The sequence below is a fragment of the Martes martes genome (genome assembly GCF_963455335.1).
Source record: "Martes martes genome assembly, chromosome: 9".
NCBI lineage: Eukaryota > Metazoa > Chordata > Mammalia > Carnivora > Mustelidae > Martes > Martes martes.
Window position 1 is genome coordinate 115,520,424 of NC_137896.1, and position 14,420 is coordinate 115,534,843.

Below are 14,420 nucleotides of genomic sequence, written 5' to 3' on the forward strand. Positions count from 1 at the left end.
CCTTCTCCTCTTGGCTTCTTACCGCCTTTTCATTTTTTTTCTTCTTTTTCCAACTTGACTTGGAATGTGGAATCAGAGTGTCAGCCCCTCCCCCCAGAGAGAGTGCACCTGTTTGTCTTCTTGCGGTAAGCTGCATGGAAGGAGGTTTTTCTGTCGTGATGTTCACCTTTGCTCTGCCCAGTGTTTTAGGGTACTTAGCAGGTAGTGTCTTTCCTAGCAGGTGTTTACATGAGGTTGCAGGGTTGAGACCCTTGGATCCCAGCTAAACAGAGCTGCTGTACCCCTAACTTTGTGGAATATCGCCACCTTGTGGAGAGAGAGGGAAAGCCAGATGAGAGAAGGAGACCCGAGGAGAGGATATTCCAGTATATGATAAAAATGTCCCCCGAATAAACAGCCCATCCTGCCTGATGACTTTCTTTCCTTGATGTTGTATAATCATTTCAACCAGTTTGTGCTTCTGATACACACATATCTCTGAAGGGGAGAGCTGTGGGAAGCATGAAAAGTGGACTTTGGAGTTCCAGAAAATTAGGTCTGAAACTCCGCTAAGCCTCATAGGAGTTATGTGACCTTGAGAAGGTTACCTGACATCTCCGAGTTGTGTGTGTCTGGGAATCATCCAGAGGGATTCTAAGAAGGGTCAGGCAAGAGGAAAATGTCCGGGAAATATTATTTCCTTCATGAGGCGATAAAAGAGTATTAAGAAAAAAGCTCCCACGTGGTTCTGGGGATCCTGGCTGCAACCAGATCGCTGGGTTAGAGGAGGAGGGGAGCTGACATTCGCGGAAGTGCAAAGTGCCAGGTACCAGGCTAGGTACTTAAAGGATTTCCTTAGCTCTCCAATGACCTTGAGCAAAAAAGGCCCTATTATCCTGACTTTATGGGTGCTGAAACAAGCTTGTCAGGTTTTTAACTCAATGTCTGCCTGTCCAACACCCCCTCACTTTATTACATGCATTGGATGATTGGACGAGGATAGTATTCCGTTGGATTCATCCTGGTTTACTCTCAGGCTACCGCAGGCATCAATTTTAGAGTTTACCAACAGGTAAAGGTGAAGAGGCTAATAAGGGGGTTGCTTCCCACAAGGTTCCATTTCTTCCTCCAGGATCAGCTAAGGAGGGTGAGGTGGGGTTGCCTAATGAAATGTGAGTCCTGGGCTGGAGTAGGAAGGAGGGGGAAGGGAGCCCTGGCCTGAGTTGCTGGGCTGAGCTAGAGACACCAGAGAAGGTGAGATCAGGAGGGAGACTTGTCTTTTGGAGATTAGGGCTGTTAGATATTCCAGGAGACCTGCTTCATACTGGTAGGTGAGAAATGTTGGGAGTATTGTGACTTCAGTGGTCTAGGATATCTGAACTGTGCGGGAGACATTGGAACCACTGCTGTCCTTGACTGTGGGCTGGTTAACTCTACATGTGGGCCATCACACTGACGGAGGAAGCCTGGGAGAAACACTGAGGTTGAAGGGCAGGCTTGTTTCAGGGTCACTGCTAGGGCAATAACAGTGTGGGGAAGGGAGGGAACATTAGTCAGAAAAGGAACAGATTTTTAACATTTGGGTACCGCTTCCTAGTTTAAAGAAGTTCTTTCACCTTGATCGCTTGAGTTAACGTTTAACCATCAATGTGTGTTGATACGTGAGAGAATTGGGTTTCACATAAGAAATGAGACAGACACACCCTCTGCTCTCCAAGAGCTTACCCTTGTCATTACAACTCTCTGACGTGGGTACATCAAGTATGATCCCATTTCCCAGGTGGGAAAACAATGTTGGAAACTTGTCTGCTAGTGCAGCTGAATTGGAATGTGGGTCTATATTTGAATGTCTTCACCATGTATATTCTGTTTTTATTCCCTTCAACTATGTTCAAATAGCCTTTCCAAGGTGCCCCAGACTCCTGCAAACAAACCACCAGCTCCCTCTTTCTCCTTTCTCTCTTTCAACGTGAGCTGGGAGTTTCTTAAGCCGGCAATTTAGTACACAAAAGAGAATAATTTGTCAACTATATTTACTGATATTATCATTACAAAATTATGGGTATGTTAACACACACACTCGAACACAAATATAACATTAGCTGGTCCTTGCACCTTCTCCAAACTTCATGGCCCACCAGCATCCTCTCTTGCACACGCTCTCAAATAACTTGCCCCTCTTTTGCTTTGTAGTGTTCTCAGAGCAAAACTCTAACTTGGTTGAATGTACTCTCTGTCTTCTCTATGCTTGTACGCCTGCGGTTGAAGACAGCTGGAAAAACACACAAAACCATGCCGATCGGTCTCACTCTAAGTTCCTTACTGTTGCTCCTGTTCTGCAATGTTTTCATGTTTCACTGTCCGTCTCCCACTTTTATAATTAATAGTTTGTTCATATTCTCTCTTATTATCATTAAAGAATATTCACAGCAGCTTTATTTGTAATAGCCCAAACTAGAAACAGCCAATATACCCATCAATAGACAAAGTGTGGTGCATTCATACAGATGAAATACTACTTACTTATGGATAAGAGGAATGAAATATTAATACATGAAAGACCATGAATGAACCTCAAGATAATCATGCAGAGTGGCAGAAGCCAGACAGTAAAGAGTAAACACTGTATGATTCTATTTCTATAACATTCTAGAAAATGCAAACAAATCTACAGAGTCAGCATGTAAATCAGTGGCTGCCTGAAGGGTAGGGGGAAGACAGGGCGGAAGGGAGGCATTACAAAGGGTCACAAGGAAACCATTCGGAGGGCTGGATATATTCACTCTCTTGATCACAGGGATGGTTTTATGCAAGTCTCACTTCTTAGTGTTTAGTGGGAATGCAAACTGGTGCAGCCACTCTGGAAAACAGTATGGAGGTTCCTCAAAAAGTTAAAAGTAGAGCTACCCTATGACCCATTAGTTGCCTTAGTGGGTATTTATCCAAAGGATACAAACATAGTGATTAGAAGGGGCACATGAACCCCAATGTTTATAGCAGCAATATCCACAGTAGCCAAAATATGGAATGAGCCCAGATATCCATTGATAGATGAATGGATAAAGACAACTTGGTATGTATGCGTGTATTTATGTGTGTACACACACACGTGCACGCATAGGAATATTACTCAGCCATTAAAAAGAACAAAAGCTTGCATTTGCAATGGCATGGATGGATCTAGAGGGTATTAGGCTAAGGGAAATAAGCCAGGCAGAGGAAGACAAATACTGTATGTTTTCACTTGTATGTGGAATTTAATTAACAAAACAGATGAACATAAGGGAAGCAAAGGAAAGATAAAGAAAGATGAGGGGCACCTGGGTGGCTCAGTGGGTTAAGCCTCTGCCTTCAGCTCAGGTCATGATCCCGCATTGGGCTCCCTGCTCAGCGGGGAGCCTGCTTCCCCCTCTCTCTCTGCCTGCCTCTCTGCCTACTTGTGATCTATCTCTGTGAAATAAATAAATAAAAATCTTTAAAAAAAATAAAGTAAGATGAAATCAGGGAGAGAGACCATCCATAAAAGATACTAAACTCTAGGAAAGACCAAGGGTTGCTGCATTAAGGAGGGCATTTGATGTCGTGGGCATTGAGTGTTATATGCAACTAATGAATCTCTAAATTCCACCCCTGAAACTAATAATATAGTATATGTTAACTAAATTGAATTTAAATAATTTTAAAAAAGAAAAAAGTGAATCTTTTCCTAATTTTAACATCTTGAAATAGAAATAATAAATGGTTTTAGTACATAAAAATTAATAAAATTGTACTTTCTTTTTAAAAGGTTTTATTTATTTGACAGCGATAAAAAGAGAGCAGGAACCAAGAGGAGAGGGAGAAACAGGCTCCCCACTGAGCAGGGACCCCACCCCACCCCCCGACGTGGGGTGGGATCCCAGGACCCTGAGATCATGCCCTGAGCTGAAGGCAGGCACTTAACCGACTGAGCCACCCAGGCGCCCGGTAAATTTTATGCTTTAAATACGTGCAGTTGTTTACATGTCAATTATACCTCCACTAAGCTTTAAAATTTTTTTTAAAACATAAAGACTAATAAGTCAAATTAAAAAAACAATCTATGTAACTGGTATAAAGCCTGTTTTACGCTGACCCAGTACTTTTCTTTTTTCTTTTTTTTTTAAATATGCGCGAGGAGCTAAAAGACCTTGAAACTCTGACTTACTGCTCAGAAGTACCAGAATATCCATTAACGGCTAGATCTGGGATTCTTGTTTGTCTTCCTTGCTTACAATTTCAATGGGGCACATTGGAAAGAAAGCGTCACATGATTTTTAGAGAAGCCCCTGCAAACTGTTTCAAAACCAACTGGTAAGAACAAGGCCCCCGTGAGAATCGCACGGACACCTGGGGGCCTGCGACCAGAGCCCACGATTGCTACTGCACCCATTTCGCGGCGAGCGCACTGAGGCCTGAGAGCGGGCGGGGCGGGGGCTGCCGCGTCCCAGGCGCGCGGGGCGCACTCACCCGCTCCGTCCCAGGCTGAATCCAAACCCGGAAACTTCCCCCGCTTCTCACTGCTGCGTCGCAGATGCAGACTCTTCCGTACCTCCTTGAAATTTGGAGGTTTTCTCTTCCTTCGCCTCCCTGCTCCCGCCCTTGGCCACTTCCCTAGATGTCGGGGGTATTTCCGCAGCCAGGGTCACGGCCCACGCCGGCCTCGGGTCACGGCGGCGTGTTCTGGGCCTGCGCCAGCGTCCACCCTGCCGCGCTTTACGTGCCGCCCGGAAGGACGCTGGCCCAGGGCGCCCCGGGCCCCGGGGAGTGCGCCCACCGCGTGGCGGGTGCCCCGCTGCGCCCTGTTCCTGCGCTCGGGCCTGTGGGTGCGCGACTCCCTGGTGGGGAGCGGGCCTGAAGACGCCGAGGACGAGGGGGACGCGCCGCAGTGACCCCATGACGGCTGAGGTGCCCGCAGCCGCGTGGAGGCGAGGTGAGGCCTGAGCCCTCGGCTTCTGGGCCGACTACCTATGTGTGTTTTGGGAGGGAAGTTGGGGGCCTCGGGTTTCCCCACACCAATGGGCGAGAGCAGGATGCCTTTGGAAGGCACAGGCCTCGTCCTCTGGCTCAGGTTGGCCAGAGCCCTGTGTGTCCCTGGTGATCCCGTGGCCCGCGTGGCTTCGGCTTCTGTAGGGCGGGCGCTGCGGCTGCTTGGTGACCCTGCGCACCCCACCTGATGCCTGTGAGGGTGAGCCACCCCCCGCAGTGAGTATGTGGCATAGCACGTGCAGATAGCTGCGGCTCTGCATGCTGGGCAGAGCTGGGGCCTTAGAGTCTGGTACCTGGGGCCCGCAGCCTGGGGCCTGAGGGCTGGGGCCTAGGGGCTCGGACCTGGGATCTGGGACCTGGGGCCTGGGTCCTGTGGGCTGGGACCTAAGGGCTGTGGGGCCCGGGACGTGGGGCCTGCAGGCTGGGGTGCGGACCTGGGGCGTGGACCTGGGCTTGGCCTCGATAGCGTGCTGGTGACTATCCTGCTTCCCTCCTCTGGATGACATTTTCTATTATTTTTCACTCCCTACCATGACCCGCAATGCCACTTCCTTACACTCAAAGATCTCACCTCTTATTTCTGCGGACAACTGAAGGAATCAGAGGGAAACTTCCCTCGGCACCCATCACCACATTGACCCTCCCGACTGTCCCCTTATACTGCGTCATCCTTCCTGTTACTTTCAGTTTAAATCTCAGGCTCCTAAATCAGGCCAGCTCTGGCATTCTGTCCTGCCTCCTCACATCTACCTCAGGGGCATTGCTTCTGCGGTTCTCCTTCATTTCTTTCATTTTTAAAAAAAAATATTTTATTGATTTATTTGAGAGAGAGAGAGAGAGAGAACATAAGCAGAGGGAGGGAGAAGCAAGCCCCTTGCTGAGCAGGGAGCCCTGTGCCAGGCTGGATCCCAGTACCCGGGGATCATGACCTGATCTGAAGGCAGATATTTAACCAACCGAGCCACCTGGGTGCCCCTATTTTGTTCGACTTCTGTCTGTATTAGAATATAAGCTCCAGGAGGGCAAGAGGTCTGTTTTGTTCAGTCTTGTACCCGAGACGGTTACGGTGATGACAGGCTGTGTACCCTAAAGCTATAGCTGTTAGGCTAGGCTTCCGAGCGTGTGTGCGGTCAGATGTGGCATTCCTGGCTAGACCGCTGGTAGAACTCACTGTGAACAACTGCCATAGAACTTGTGCCATGTAACACCTTGGCCGCATTCCCGAGACTCGAAAGATGCCAAGTCGTATGGTAGGTGCTCAAAAATGTTTGCTGAATGAAAGAAGGCCTAAATGAATGGACTTATTTTGGCTTTCTTTTATAGCCTAATACAAGGTCTACTTTTGTAAAGGTTACATATCTGCTAATAAAATTCTATTCTCTGCTGTTGAGTGTAGAGTTCCAAATGGATCCAGTAGCCAGCAGGGCCATAGAATTTATTGTCCAAACTATGACATGCCTGAGAGTGAAAGGAGCAACTATGGATAATTAGCCAGGGCACAACAGGCATTAACGAGTATTGTCTGGGGCCAATGGGGGCATAGAGTCATTCCAGTGATAGCTCATACTTATCCATTGTATTGTTCTGATATTCCATATTTTCGCTCATTTCTGTCTGCTTGATTTATCTGCTTCCGAGAGGGCTATGTTAAAATTTCCAGCGGCAAGTGCTAATTTATTCTCCCCATTTTGATATTCCAGTACTTTGCTATAGAGTTTGGTGTTCCTTGAACCCTTTCAGACGTGTTCCTTTTCTTTCATTATAGAAAATTGATCTCCATTATTTCTTCAAATCTTTCCTCGTCGTCTTCTGGGGCCCCTACTTTTCAGATGTGGCCCTACAATTATTATTTATTTCGTAGATAGGTTTTTAAAAATTTAAATCTTTATCTTAATTTTTCCCTACCTAATTTTGGGACAGTTTCTCAATCTGCTATTCAAACTAACCAATTTATATTTTCAGTTGAATCTATCTTCCTATATATTCTATCTATTGTGATTTTTATTTTAACTACTATAATCATCAAATCTAGTATTTTTTGTTTTTTTTTTTAAATCATTTCAGGGCGCCTGGGTGGCTCAGTGGGTTAAAGCCTCTGCCTTTGGCTCAGGTCATGATCCCAGGGTCCTGGGATCGAGCCCCGTGCCGGGCTCTCTGCTCAGCAGGGAGCCTGCTTCCTCCTCTCTCTCTGCCTGTCTCTCTGCCTGCTTGTGATCTCTGTCTGTCAAATAAATAAACAAAATCTTTAAAAAAAAAACTTAAAAAAATCATTTCAAATTTTTATTTTACATTACTAACGTTATACTTCCATGCTTACTTAAAAAAGAACCTAGTTCATCTGTTTTAATATTTCTTTTTCAGATAGGTATATGTTTCTTCAGTTTGTTGACTTTTTTCTGAGGTTGTTCGAACTCTCAGGAGTCTAGTTATTTTTGCCTCTGAGCTCCAGCTCCACTGGGAATATCCGCTGCTCTGTTTGGTAATGTGCATTTTTAAAGTGTTTGTGTTTGTTTGCTTTTGGTGTTTTGGAACTAATTGCATTGTGATCAGAAAATACGAATATTTCATGTACATTCCTTGAACTTTATAGAACCTTGCTTTATGGCTTCCCTCACACCTAGTCTATTTTTGTATTAGTGCAACGTGGAAATGGGAAGAATGCATAGTCTCTCATTATTGGGGGAAGAGTCCTGTCACTGTCCGTGCGATGTGGTTTATGGATGCACGGTTCACATCTGTAGCTCAACTACTACCTGACTTTCATCTTCTCAATAACTGAGAAGAGTGCATTAAAAGATTTTACTGTGATGTTGAATTTATTAATCCTGTCAATTATTGCTTGATATGTTTTGAAGGTGGGTTATTAGCTACGACAAGTAGAATAGTTAGATCTTCCTGAGAACCCATATTTTTTTTAATTACTAGTGACCTTCTTTATCTGTTATAATGTTTTCTGTTGACTTGGGTTTTGTCTGCTGTTACCCGGAGTCACCTGTCTGTTCTGTCAGTTAATGTGTACACTGTATGCCTCAGTCATGGTCGCTTCTCAGTCTTCTACTCTCCAGTATTCTGTGTGCTATTTTAGGTGTATCTTTTGTAAGTTGCATCGAGTTGAATTTTGTTTGCCAACCGAAACGATGATCTCTTTATTTCAACTGCTGAGTGTCATCAAGTTTTCTTCTTTATGATCACTCTTACATATTTATGTATCATTTTGGGGCTTTCTGTTCACCCACATTTTCAATGCTTTTCCCTCTCCTTTCTCAGCAGCCTTAGGATTCATTTACATTCTGTTTAATTCTATTTGTCTATACTGTTTTGGAAGTCATATGCTTTGTTTTCAAAAAATTTTAATGGTTTAAATTTTTAACGGTTGCTCTTCATTTTTTTTAAAAAGATTTTATTTATTTATTTGACACAGAAAGATCACAAGTAGGCAGAGGCAGGCAGAGAGAGAGAGAGAGAGAAGCAGACTCCTGCTGAGCAGAGAGCACGATGCGGGGCTTGATCCCAGGATCTGAGATCTTGACCTGAGCCGAAGGCAGCGGCTTAACCCACTGAGCCACCCAGGCGCCCCTATATTTTAATATATGGGCCCAGCACGCTTCCGCTGCGCTACTCTGCTCGTATTTTAATATATATGTTTAACTCAAAACCTCAAATCATCAAGCACTTTTGTAATTCTCCTGAAAAATACAGAGATATTTTATCTAAACTCCAGTTGCCCTTTCTTATATTAGATGATTTAGGTAGTATTTATGTGGTATTTTTAAATCGTTTTAAAGCCCTAAAAATGAGGTGTTATCACTACTTCTTACACAGATAGTGTGTAAATTATCTGTTAAAAAAAAAAACCCACGTTTATCAATTTCTTTTCTCATTTTTCCTTTTTGCAACATAGTTTTTTCTTCCTGAGGTTTCTTTAGTGAAGATAGTCAATGATAAAAACTGCTAGTATTTATCTGAAAATGTTTATGGTGTGTGAAATGGATCATATTGTGTGTGTGTGTGTGTGTGTGTTTGTGTAGGGATGTCTGGTTGTCCAGCACCACCTGTTGAAAAGCTATCTTTTCTCCATTGGCTTGCCTTGACATCTTTGTTGAAAACCAACTGATGACATGAGTGAAGCTCTATTATGTCTCCTTATTGTGTTCCCTTCGTCCAAATGTCTGTCCTTTCCCTAGTATCAAACTGTCTTGATAACTTTAGCTTTATATCAAGTTTTAAAATCAGGTAGTGTGTGTCCTCCAACTTTGTTCCTCCTTTTAAAGTTGTTTTCGTTAATGTGATCCCTTTTGTTTTCCTGTATAAATTTTAGAATCAGCTTATTAATTTCTGGGGAAAAGGCTATGAGGATTTTGGTTTGGATTGTACAGAATCTATAGATGAATCTGGGGACACTTGACATCTTAACTAGAATGAGTGCTTCCATCCTTTAACTCATTTTTAAAGTGCCATTCAAGACAGCGCTTAGAAAATGAAGCCATGAGATCTATAGCTATCAAATCTGTGTACAAGATTTGTCTGCTATAAACTATAAAACAGTGAGGGGAGGAATCAAAGAAGACCTGACTGGGGAGATATACCCATAATTTTACAGAGAAAATTTAATGTGAAGAATTGTCGACCGGGTATAAATTTGTTGACCAGGTTTCTGAAAACAAACCAAAAAGAGGTATCTCCAGTGTTAAAGAGGTAGTGAGAGCAGATACCATCCCTAAGGCTGGGTGAGCACAGGCAAGGGGTGAGAATTACTAAAACCTGAAAGCTGGGAGGGGGCCTCACGAAGCTGCGGTGTAGACCTTCGGGAAGTGGGTACTTACCGCTCATCTGGTGCTGGAGTCAGTGAGCTCAGGGGAAGGTCCTGGGCCTGAGAGCCAGACCCCTGAGGCAGGTGTCCCTGGGGGTGTATGATGAGGCTTGTTCTGCTGGAGCCCGAGAACTGCCTGCCGAGCTCAGCTGCTGCCCGGGTAAAGATGTGGCCGCTTCGCTAACCTTTCCGTTCGCAGCAGAGCATCTCCCAGGCCACTGTGACCTTCTGGAGTGTGCCAAGGCTGCTGGTGGGGCAGCAATGGCAGCCCTGCTTCCTTGGTTTTTGAGGCCCTCTGGAGCCCTTGCCTGGTGTTTCATTGAATGAGAGACGTTGAGGCTGTGGATGATCTCTTCCTCCAAAGATGATTAACTTCTGCTTCAGTCAGGCAGTTGTGCTAGATGACCACGTAATTCATTTTTTAAAAAAAGATATTTATTTATTTATTTAAGAGAGAGAGAGTAAGAGAGGAAAGGAGGAAGAACGAGTTTCTAGCAAGACAGAGCATGAAAGAGGGAGAAGCAGGCTCCCACCTGATCCAGGAACTAGACCTGGGGCTCCATCCCAGGACCCTGGGGTCATGACCTGAGTGGAAGGCAGCCACTCAACCCCACTGAGCCACCCAGGTGCCCCGATTTAATTCATTCTTAAGTTCACTTGACTTAATGCTGGTTTTGGTCTTGGTGGGGACTATCGCTCTTACTACTAGGGTGTAACTCCTCTAGGCTCTCACCTGAAAGCCTGGGGATATGGTACAGGGTTCTGAATGCCCTGTTTAAGAGGTTGGCTTAGCTTCGCAACTTCTTTGTTTCTTTGTTTCTTCAAAACCTCCCACATTCGCGTTTGGTCACTTTCAGCAAATACTGTAAGAGGAAAAAGAACAGCCAAATATCTGACTCTCTTTCGTGTCTTTTCTCTTTGAGGTCTTAGGTTCAAACCTCTTTTAGGTTCAAGTTCTCACTGTTTTGTTAGCTGTCCGGTGTTTGCTTATTTTTTTACTTTAAAGATTTTATTTATTCATTTGAAAGAGAACGTGAATGAACAAGTGAGAGCAAAAGCGGCAGAGGGAGGAGAAGCAGACTCCCCGCTGAGCAGGGAGCAGAAGTGGGACTCCATCCCCGGACCTTGGGATCATGACCTGAGCTGAATGAAGGCAAACGCTTACTGCCTGAGCCACCCAGGTGCCCTGGGCATTTAAGTGTCTTTTTAAAATAACAACTGTGTTCTCCTTCGTCTTTAAACATTCTTGAGATATGACTTGGTCTGATAGAAGTCTTAGCTTGAAGCAGAACCTGTTCAGTTTTTGAATTCAGTGACTATGTATTTTTATTTCTAGAATTTCTTTCTGAAATTTTTTTCAGATATTCTTGATCACTTTTTATGGGCTGGAACATGATGATTTCCACTTAAATATGTGTGTGCGTATTCTACCAAGATGTAACTAATACACAACAAAATGCACAAATCATAGCAGTGCAGTTTGATGACTCTTGGTAATTGTATGTCCTGTGAAACCATTATCCTAATCAGCATGTGGATATTTCCGTAAATCCAGAAAGCTCCCCCATGTATCTTTTTTTTTTAATTTTTTTTAATTTTAATAAACATATAATGTATTTTTATCCCCAGGGGTACAGGTCTGTGAATCGTTAGGTTTACACATTTCACAGCACTCATCATAGCCCATACCCTCCCCAATGTCCATTTCCCCACCACCCTCTCCCGTCCCCCCCGCCCCCCGCAACCCTCAGTCTGTTTCTTGAGATTGAGTCTTTTATGGTTTGTCTCCCTCCCAATCCCATCTTTTCATTTTTTCTTTTCCTACTTCCCCCCAACCCCCCCCCCCCCCGCCTTGCAGCTCCCCCATGTAGCTTTCCAGTTGGTTCTCTCCCTTCTCCCCCAGCTGTTCTGGTATTTCTCCCCCATAGAGTAGTTTTACCTGTTTTGAACTTTATATAAATAGAATCATACAGGTTGTATGTGTGGCTTCTGAACTTGCTTTCTTTTTCTCAGCGTAGCATTTCTGAGACTCATCTGTGTTGTGGTTCATTCTTTAATTCGTTTCCTTTCTTATTGTTGAGTGGTATTTCTTTGAGTGAGTTATACCACGATTGGTTTATCCATTCTTATGGAAGAACATCTGGGCTGTTTCCAGATGTTGGCCGTTATAAATAATAAAAAAGAGAAAGCTGCCTTGAACATCCTCAGACAAACGTCTTTATTCATGTGTGTCTTCTTCTGTTTTTACTTATTTTATATTTTGTATCTGATCATTTTTATATGTGAGCATTTTGGTTCGAAATCGTTGCATTGTTGTTGTCAGTCCTTTCCAGGTAGTTTGTTTCTTAAGTTTTTGGTAATTTTTGATTTGATCATATTTCACTGACTGTGGGACTCCTGAGGGGTTTGAACAATTTTGCCTTTGCATCTGCCGGGTACCAGGGGTGATTTTGACAGCGAAGCACTTAAAGTTAATTTTCCCTTTGGAGTCCCCTGCATGTAGATAGTATATTTTCAAACATCTCCTATAGGAGGGAAGGCTTATGCGTCTAAATTCTCAGTGGGCCTTTTTTTTTTTTTTTTAACCCCCCAACCCAGAGCTGTGGCCCGAGACGGATTTCCCTCTCAGCCCTCAGGTGGACATTTCCCCCAGCCTGCTCCTCTCCAGGCATATAGCTCTTCGGAGTTCCTGGGTGCACACAGAGGTTCCACGTCTAGCCTCCACCTGGGGTTTCTCAGCATCCAGTCTTGGATCTTTCCTGGGACCCTTAAAACAGGACTTTTAGGTTCTGGGTAGAGCATTCCAGAATAGCCCAAGGCTCTCTCCTCCGTCTCCTTTCTGTTCCCACTTCATTTTGAGACCTTGTGGATTTCCTACTTTGCCATGAGCTTAGCTCTGCATCGAAAAGATGTTTTTATCTCTCGCCTGTACTTTCAGATATTCAGATATTTATAGCGCGAGTTCCTCCCCGCCACTGCCCACCCCAGCAATCTCTGGTCACCTTTTTGCCCAAAATACAAGTCCTTGAGATACTTTTTCACAGACTGTGCTCTGCCTTCTGCAGAGAATATATCTCGGCTTCATGTTTGCCGTTCTCCGTATTCCTATTTTCGGAGTGAGCAGCAAGTCCGCTTACTCATCAGAAAACCCTGCATTGTCACGGGGTTTTTGGATAGTGTTTAGCATTTCTTTCTTTTCAGCTGTCTCCAGTCAGAAGTGGCAGAGCTGTCTGCTGCCTGGCCTCACCGAGGGCTAGTGTTTTATAAAGATTTCTCAGTCGGCTTCCTGTTTCCCCGTCCCTTGGCGGTGCCAGTCCAGTTCCAAGAGGCTCTGATCTTGGTCCACCTAATGGTTGCTGGTTTGGCCTTCCGTGCTGTGTGCAGACCTCTCTAGAACTATGCACCTCTCTGCCTCCCCCTTTGACTTGGCCCAGACTGCTGTTACTCTCCATCCACTGGGCTTTGGGTTTTTGGCTGTTTCCTAGGCTCACTGAAGGTGGATTTTCTTCTCCACTTTCTATCCTTGTGGGAAAGCAGGGTGGTGTGCAGAGGGGGTCCGGGGCGCAGGTGAGAGGGCTTGCTGAGCTGCCCGTGGCTGAGGGCTGCTGCTTTGTGTCTGGAGCAGAAGCGACTCTGCACAGTACTTCACCCTCCTCCGGAAAGCTGGACCCCTGCTGAACTGGGCCAGCCCATCCCAGTCCTGTCCCATCCCATCTTGTCCTGCTCGTCTGCCTCGCTGGATAGATTACAGACCTCTTCAGAAAAAGAAAGGACTGCCTCTTGTTCTCAGGCAGATCGTGCCTGGTGCAGGGGGGTGCTTCAGAAGTCTGTGTATACTGAATGACCTTGGGATTGTTCAGAGGTTGTGTCCTGTTTAAGGTCTGGAGCTTCAGGTGTGGGACTCTCCTGCAGCTCCAGCACCTCGCTGGCTAAGTCCTGATGGCCTGGTGTTAAGGAATGAGCACTTAGGACACAAGACGTAGATTCGTAGCTATACCTGTTAACTTCCCCGCAGCTTCATCTTCTTTCCATACAGTAGGGCTGACACTTTGCTCTGCCTGCCCACTGAGGTCACAGTGAGGGTCAGAACAGGCAATGCATGCAAAAGTGCTTTAGAGACCGTCAGGCTGTCTCTTCACAGCTGTCATCACGAGACGGAATTGCAGGTCACTCTGCTTCTTATGGTCCAGCTAACTCACCCACTGTCACCTAATTCCTGCCACCCCTCAGCCCGGCTTGCCCTCCAGACCAGGGAAGCCAGAGGAGCGCAGCTCTGTCTGGGTCATGCCTGGGACCCAGCCCATCTTCAGTGCCCTGAACAAAAAGGGAGGTTGTTGGGAGCCTGGAGTGATCTCTGTGAACACTGGGTGTCACTCTTGGCCTTAAAATATGTGTAATCCCCTGCCCTGGAAATTCTCCTCTTCCCTGCAGCCTTGGTTCTCGGTGTTGAGCGTGGCAGGTCTCATATGTTCCGTGTCTTTCTGGTCTGTGACCCTTGCAGGTTTTCAGTCCCTGGCAGCAACCCTTGGCGTTATCATCGGGCACCCATTTGGGCCTTTGCTTTCAGGTAGAGGGTGCTCGTGCCATTCTAATTTATTTCAATTTTCACCTAACAGACACATGA